The following is an 8,672-nucleotide window of genomic DNA, read 5'->3' as shown; positions in this document are numbered from 1 at the left end:
TTCCGCAGGAGAGGCGGCAGCCACTTCACCACTATCAGATGTGGAGGATACAACCGATTTCTACATGGAGATGCACACCCCAACCCCCCCTGGAACTCCTGAGCCATCACCACAGCAGACACCTGGGTCTAATGTCACTGGCGAGGACAACATGGGAGCTTTTAGTAGCCCCCCGGTGGCTTCATCTGTTGACCTGGTTGCATCAGAGGGCACAGCAGCCACACCATCAGAACCCAACACTGCCCTCGACCTGGTCAGCATCAGCCAGCGGCAACAGGAAATAACTGTGCTGGTTGGGCAGCATGTGGAGGAGCCTGCCGTCTCAGGGCAGATATTACGGAGACAGCAAGGCACTCCAGGGAGGGGATGGAGGCCTGTACAGACAGGCTGTGTGGGGATATTGTCCGACTTAGGGAGGTCCTCACACGGATAGCAGACGCAATGGACCGCCACTTCCCACCACCACCACCAGGACAGTCAGCCACTTCCTCATCCGCCAGTTTGAGGCAGACAAGCCCCCTCCGCCGCTCCTCGCGCACCACCAGGCGCACGTCTAGGCAGCCTCCCAATGCTGGTGTTGGCAATGGCCAATAGGGAGTGCATGGTCAAGCTTCCGCGTGTATGGCTAGACGGAAACATTGTGGCAGACACATGAGGAACTGTTGTGGGGGGTGGGTGGAAGGGTGTTATGGGACTGTTGGAGGGGTGGGGGGAAGGGTGTTATGGGACTGTTGTGGGGGGTGGGGGGAAGGGTGTTATGGGACTGTTGTGGAGGGTGGGGGGAAGGGTGGTGGGATGTTTGGGGACATGCACATTTTCATCTTTACGTTCCTTAATACACTAGTGTTTGATCAAAACACAGGCTTGGACTTCTTCATTGTGTATGTGTACTTTATTGACGACAGGGTCCATTGTGCGCTTCCAAACAGACACCAGTGCATTACTACCCATATCCATGTGACAGTAAGAAACCATGTTACTCAGAATATTTGGTTGATCAGATGCTGTCTCACAGCACGTCCCTCCTGGCCATCCCCTCTTGCATGACCTGCATCCCCTTCACCTCCATCCTCATCACCATCATCATACTCATCAGGTGCTTCTATTTCAACGTCAGGGGGCAGTGGCACATTCCGTCTGATACACATATTGTGCAGCATGACACATGCCATGGTGATCTTGGCCACCTTCTCATGGCCATACAGGAGAGCGCCACCAGATCTGCTAATGCACCTAAACTGTGTCTTCAAAAGGCCAAAAGTCTGCTCGATCACAATGCGGGTACGGGTATGTGCACAATTGTATTCCTCTTTGTGCCTGTTCTGTGGGTTCCGTACAGGGGTGAGGAGCCACCTCTTCAGGGGATAGCCAGCATCACCTGTATGGGGGGGACGAATGGGGTCCTGTTACAGTTAACCTCAAGAGCGGCATGTTCATATTACACAAATTGACTTTGCATTGTGATCGAAGTACACAATTAACAGTATACATGCAGACGGTCTGTGTGACTGCAATGTGCAAGGTGAGCTCGACCCTGCAAGTAGACATGCCCCATTAATGCCTCCAACAGTAACTGACATGTCCTGGGTGAGGCCAGGTCTTAGGTGTCCCTGGGCCCAGGCAGATCTGGTACCACACAGCTGGTGTACTGCCATTCCAACATTGATGTTGCCATGCTGAGAGGCATCACTTCAGTGGTGCTATAGGTGCGTGGTGCAATGCAATGCAAGGGGTGATCCCTTTGCATGCATTCAAGGGCACATTGCATTATTGATGTTGTGCTGCGCTAATTCTGTATGACTATCTTGACGGCATGTATGACATTTGTGTATTTTGTGGCGTGGAATGTTGTGCAATGTGGATGGATGTTTAATGTTTCTAGACCTGGATTGTCATCTATGTTGTGTAGCTTATACTTGCATGTCCGTTCATCTCAAGTACGTTGCGGCCTTCCCAGATGGACATTGGCGTACATCTGTATGTGCATTTGTCCGACGGACGACAAGCTACACCCATTTCGAGTATGTATATCTCCCCGCCCAATCACACCCAGTTGGAGTAAGTATCTCTGCCCCCCCAATCACACCTAGTTGGAGTAAGTATCTCTCCCCCCCCAATCACACCCAGTTGGAGTAAGTATCTCTGCCCCCCCAATCACACCTAGTTGGAGTATGTATCTCTCCCCTCCCAATCACACCCAGTTGGAGTAAGTATCTCCCCCCCAATCACACCAAGTTGGAGTAAGTATCTCTCGCCCCCAATCACACCCAGTTGGAGTATGTATCTCTCCCCCCCAATCACACCCAATTGGAGTAAGTATCTCCCCCCCCAATCACACTGTCATGTGCTTGCCCTGCTACTCACCAAGTAGATACGAACATTGTCCGGCTTGTCGCTCCATGTAGCGTGGAATAGTTGAGTTCCGCAAGACCATGGAATCATGGGTTGATCTGGGAAATCGGGCACAGCAATGTGTGATTATCTTGTTGGCGTCACATACCATTTGGACACTGATGGAGTGGAATTGCTTCCTGTTTTGGCAGACTACTTCATTGTGATGTGGGACCACCAATTCCACATGGGTACAGTCGATGGCCCCGATGCAACTTGGGATGCCTGGCAGTGACTAGAACCCAACTTTGGTGTTTGCGATCTCCTGGGCAGTCCGTGGCATGAATATGTGTTCAGATGCATGCTTCAGGAGGGCATCGAGTACCTGGGTCAGCGTGCGTGAGAATACTGGTTGTGAGATGCCATGCATCTGCCCCACTGTATGCTGGTAGGTGCCTGTGGCCAGGAAGTGGAGCACAGTCACCACCTTGAGTAGAGGGGGGATGGCAGTTCGGATGTCTATGAGGCTCACAATGTCGTTCTGTATCATGTCCACGATGCTGGTGATGGTATCCCGGTCCAGACGGTACAGGGTGTGTATCTGCTCAGGGGTTAGGAGGAGAATTGCCTAGCATTTTGGTGCTGGACTGCCCCAGGGCAGGACAAAGACTGATATGTTTAGGATATTTCTTCTCTATGAAAGATAGTGAGCTAAAGACTCTGGGTAAGTCTCTCGTAACCAGGACTAATGTCTGGCAGAGGGACTCCCAGCACCCCCCTTGTTAATTTGCATATTTAAGTAACTTTGGGTCTCACCCTAAGTTACTAGGGGAATCCAGACGTGGACCCCTTGCTCACTATTCTTAGAGAGGCACAGATCCACCCTATCGATGAGGTCCAACCAGACCAAAACACGTGTCTGGGGTTTCTCTTGGTACTCTTGTTCAGAGGAGAATTGCCTAGCATTTCGTTGCTGGACTGCCCCAGGGCAGGACAAAGACTGATATGTTTAGGATATTTCTTCTCTGTGAAAGATAGTGAGCTAAAGACTCTGGGTAAGTCTCTCCTAACCAGTAACCAGGACTAATGCCTGGCAGAGGGACTCCCAGGACCCCCCTTGTTAATTTGCATGATGTACAGGCAGGTCATTTATAATGTGCCTGTACACAAGTATTTCTAGGCGTGACAAGACAAGGGAGGGAAGACAGAGGGAGGACAAGACAAATGATCTTACTAGGTCTTGTGTGATTCAGATCATGCAAATGTGAGAACGAGACGTGCAAGGGGAAAGGGAGGGGGAGGCCAAGGGACAGGGCAGGGGAAAACAGGGCAGCAATGCTCTGAGTAAGTGCGGCCAGGGCAGCGCGGCTCTGGGTAGTGCAAGGAGAACAAGGGACTGTAGAGTTACAGTACTTAAGTTCATGGTATGCCCGGAGGCAGTGCAAGGGTGACTGATCAAGAAAGACCCTGTTATCCAGTGAGACTCTGAGGGTAACCAAGCAACCAGCAGGAACAGCAGACAGGTAGTTCAGGTAGGCCAGCAGGGGAGGTTGAGAGAGAAAAGAGAGAAGCATATACATTTTAGTATAATCCAATGTAAAGGTTTTTGTTTATTGACCTGCAAAGAGTGAAGGATGAAAAGCAGAGTCAAGTACACCTGACATGTGACCGACTCTGACCCAGTCCCACGTGTCTTTCGTGCCAACAAGCCTTTCATGTATTCACCTATTCATTGGTTTCATGTCAATGATGCTCCTCTGATAACTTTGAGAATGCTGAAGGGTTGAGTAAAACAATTACATGACACTGTTTTTCCGCAGCCAAACCAGAGCATGTAAGGTACTGCACTGACATGTTAAAGTTCTGTAGACACTATTACCCACGTCACTTGTGGTCTCGCTGCAATTGTGTTCTGAGTCGTGGAATGACTGCCCGAGACACCCATGTCACGGGATTGATTGTAGCTCAGTCTTAACTTCATTTCAGACGTTACAAATCTCCACATTTCAGCATTTTCAATAATGCCTGCAACAAGGTTTTTCCCGCTGACCCCTCTCTCTTTATACAACCATCGCCACTTCTGCCCCTCACTGCAGCACCAGCACTGCCCCTGTCTCTTGACACCCCCTCTCATTCTGCTCTCTCGCCCTCATAGCTTCAATGCCTGTGTTCTAACCCAGAAAACCCTTCCACTACACAATAGCCAAACCCATTGGGTTTGTCCATACTTGATCATCCAATATAGAGAAATCACGAGTTTAGTTTTTTCCTCAAAACATATGAGACTATAAAGTGTGAATGGAAAAGATGACAGGCCGCAGCTATATTATAGACCGATGTGTACTTCTGAGACACAGATGAGAGCGTGTCACTGCAGCCGAGCAGAATACAGTCCACTGTATGTGTGGGGCAAGTCCTGTACCAGCGAGAGTCCACAAGAGATGTGTGAGTGTCTAGTAACGGTGATGGAACAGCACAGGTAGATCCACTTACTTGTTTCTTTAAACGGGGATGAGAAGGACCGTCTTTAACCTGGCTGTGAGGGCAGGATGCGCGCTCGCGACCTTTCCGTGTGAAGCGCGCACATATACAACAATCTCCAAGGAAGTAAGGCGCGCATATTAGACTACAGTGACCACGCCTTTCACACCGATGAATGACAGAGTGCGGGTTACCCATGCTTCACCCTGGGCCGTGTATTTCCTGTTGCTCTGGGACTTTACCACAGTTTCCCTGAAGGGTGTGCATGGTATGCAGTAGAACCGGTCTCACACACCTGATGAATGCTTAGCAGTTTCACAGATGCCACCATCAGGTGCAGTGCAGCGGCTCTTCAAGAAACACGCATACGAATATGCAGCTCCCTTTGGTACAATGTGGGCTACAATGATACCTTCAACCAACACAACTAACACAATGACGTCAACAAACATTCACCGTCACCCGTAACTATCAAATGGTTGCCAAACAATAAAAGCGAGAATAGGTGTCCTTGTAACTTAAATAATAATTGTGTATCTGCTTGTTTCAACATTGTAGATTGTTTTGTCCAGCATAGTCAGCGGTGAAGGATGAGGGGAGTTGTAATCCAAGACATATTAAGGGGCCTTTCATGAGTAACCATTTATTTATGTATTTATTTATTTATGTATACATGAAGGAACAATGCTCTTTTTTATCACAAAAGAGCATGCAATAGATAATAGATCAGATTTGACAGGAAGCAATGAGCTTCTTAAAATGGGGTCACTCAATTCTGACCAGGTTGTGAGGAGGGGGAGTAAATGGAACAGTCACCAGTGAGAATATATGGGTGGACATACATAGATAAAGGCCAACTAACATTAGACATGTGTAAGTGTAGATAGGCTGCATGGCAAGCTGTGTTAGGGATTTGACCATGATGTTTGAAGTGGTATAGGTTGTAGGCAACAGTGGACACGCCACTCGGACATTCACCCTAGGGCCGATTGAGATTGAACTTCATATGGGCCGTTTTTTGCTCACATCAGCGGGAGGCGAAAAAATATACACTATTACATCCATCCGTGTGTGTTTAAAGTTACTTCATGTACAACTTCTTTTCCCCAGGCTGCCTGCCTGCAGTGTGGCCAGGTGTCTGCAGTGCTAACTCTCTCTCATGTGTTTTTCTCTCAACTTTATTTAACACGTGAATTGGTAACAAAACAAAAACAGGCTGACACCCACCCTGCCTGTTGCATGGCACCCCTGTGAGGGGCCATGGTACATTCCACGGAGTTGTGTGGTCACATGGTTACTCATGTGACCAACCTAATAAAAGGTCCGAGCCGCTTCCGGCTCGGCAGTCACGAGTGAACCTGACTCCGCGTGAGTGTGTTGTGCTGGCGCCAGGATGGCGCCTCGCCACGTGTGCTGGGCCCAAGGACGGGGCCCAGCTTGAGGACGGTGCCCCTGCCGGGCAACGCCGTCCGGACGGTGTCCCGGCCGGGCAACGCCGTCCCTGTGGGTCCCCCAGCCATGTGAGGCGGGTTGGGGATGCGACCCCAGCCTCGGTGCCCCCAGAGCTGGGGCCGTGGTGGCCAGGTGGACCTGGCCACGTGTGCGGGGCTCCGGTGCTCTGGAGCGGGGTGGGCGGAACCCCCACCCCTGAGTATGCGGCATGGGCGCCGCCGAAGTGTGTATGTTGTCGGGTGCCACCCGACCCGAACACGGGGCTGCCCGGTGATCCGGAGCAGCCCCCAACAATGGCGACGAGGCGAGGGGCCCCGCGTGCCCCGAAGAAGATATGGTGCGGGCCCATCTCCATCTGGGCCCGCGATGTGGAGGAGCGGAGATGACTTTCCCCCCTATCCCCGTGGGGGAGAGAAGTTTCTGCGGCGTCGGCCGTCGGCCACGGAGGAGGTGCTGCCCCTCCCCCACCCGCAAGCCGCGGAGGGGAGGAGCGGCAAACATAGGATGGCGGGCCCGACACCAGCTGGGCCCCCGCAAAAGAAGGCTGGCAAGCTGCCCGCCCCGTCCCCCGAGGGAGACGGAACAGGTCGGCGGCTGTGCCGCATGGACGGAGGCGGGCCCATCTCGGGCAGGGCCCGCCAAAGAGGAAGAGGATCTTCCCCCACCATCAAGAGCAGGGATGAGGTGTTTCCCCTGCGGGGGAGTGAGTGTCCACGGCATCGGCCGTGTGTGTGTCGGTGTACCCCGCCGCGGGAACGGAGGGGGGAGAAGTGTGCGGCCCGCGCCGCAGTGAAGAACGCGGGGGCTGCCTCTTCCCCCGTCGGGAGTGAGGGTGCCCCGGCGTCGGCTGCAATGAGGAGCGGCTTACATCGCCACAGGAGGATGGATGCGGGCCCAACTCCAACTGGGCTTGCAAAAGTACTGCCCGGACAGCGTGGGGAAAGGCAGAGGAGATGGCGGCGTCGGCCGCGGCGAGGTGAGCCTGCCCCCCACCAAGTGAAGGCGGGCCCAACCCCGTCGGGGCCTGTGAGCCGCGAAGGAGTCAGCTGGGAAGGGGGCCGCCGTTCAGCGGAGGCGGCCCCGAACACGATGGCGGCGGTGGCCGCGTGGGTTCCCCCCCTCCTCCTTTGACGGGGGACTGCCCGCGGCATCGGCCGCAATGAGGAGATGCGGGCGGCCGGGGCAGCCACGCAGTACCCCACGCCCCCCACGCATCGGCCGCCACATAATAAAGGCGGGCCCAACAACAACTGGGCCCGCAAGGTGAATGAGAATGGGTGGCTGCCCGCCCCTCCCCCGGTATGCCTGCCGGCACCATTGGCCGCCCACCGCGGTGCTGCTGCCCCCAAGGGCCCCCCCCCACAAGGGAACCAATGGGGCGGGCCCATCATTGCCTGGGCCCGTGGAAAAAAAGGTGAAGAAATAATGGGGGCATGGTGTGGCTGGTGAGGCCTGGAAGATCAGGCGCCCGTGGGTGGCTCGGGGAGCGCGGTCCTGTGTGCACATCGCCCCGGTTAAAAAAACAGAAGGGGGGCAAGGGATCGGAAAAGATGGCATGGAGGGCAGCACATCCCGCCCGCAGGGGGCCGAAGTCATCGCATGGCCGAAGGGTAGCGGCTTCCCAAAGGAGTGCTCGTGCGCCCTCAGGGAATCTTGATTCTGAGCTGACCCAGGGGCGTGCGGCCAGTGGACACGGCCGAGGAACATCAACAAGCCTCGGGTGAAAGGGGGAGTGCAGCGCTCCCCGCCCTGAGCATGGAGATGGCCATGCCAGCAGCTGGCCATGCAATCTGCCTTCATCATTGAGGGACTTGGCCGATGTGGCCCCTGGGCCTCCCCAGGTGCGGTTTTGCCGGTTTGTGGTGACTGTTGTGACTGTCATAAACAAACTCTGGTGAGGATGCGAGCTGGTTTCCGGCGACTCCAGGTGTACGGTGGACATCGTAAGTGCCATTCCCCCGGAAGACTGTGAGCCTGCAGACACGGACTTGCTTAAAATGGTCCAGTTAGTGGGCAATGTTGTGTGGTGCGCACCTGTAGACTCCGAGTGCTTGATGTGGTGCCAGTAGCCCTCCCTGGTGCTGTTCAGAGACATGAGAGCCACTCACCCAGGTTAATAAAGGGTGTGTAAAGTAGTAGAGTGGCTCCAGTAGTAGTAGTGGTAGTTATGGTGGGATTTTGGAGTTTTGTATTTTGTTATGAAAAAGGAGGAGTGTTGCAGGCACCCCTGTGAGGGGCCATGGTACATTCCACGGAGTTGTGTGGTCACATGGTTACCCATGTGACCAACCTAATAAAAGGTCCGAGCCGCTTCCGGCTCGGCAGTCACAAGTGAACCTGACTCCGCGTGAGTGTGTTGTGCTGGCGCCAGGATGGCGCCTCGCCACGTGTGCTGGGCCCAAGGACGG

General features: G+C 53.8%; 1 long non-coding RNA gene across 1 annotated transcript; it reads right to left on the bottom strand.

Annotated features, from left to right (window-relative positions):
- Positions 1–854: 854 nt before the first annotated feature.
- On the bottom strand, positions 855–4,902 carry LOC138491471 (uncharacterized). The gene is made up of 3 exons (XR_011276016.1): positions 4,825–4,902; positions 2,365–3,816; positions 855–1,378 (listed from the first exon to the last, which is right to left on the bottom strand). It is a non-coding gene; the product is annotated as an uncharacterized lncRNA (long non-coding RNA).
- Positions 4,903–8,672: the final 3,770 nt, after the last annotated feature.

This window comes from Ambystoma mexicanum, chromosome 10, assembly GCF_040938575.1.
Source record: "Ambystoma mexicanum isolate Mex_15411 chromosome 10, UKY_AmexF1_1, whole genome shotgun sequence".
Classification (NCBI taxonomy): domain Eukaryota; kingdom Metazoa; phylum Chordata; class Amphibia; order Caudata; family Ambystomatidae; genus Ambystoma; species Ambystoma mexicanum.
This window is presented reverse-complemented; position numbering and strand designations above follow the sequence as displayed.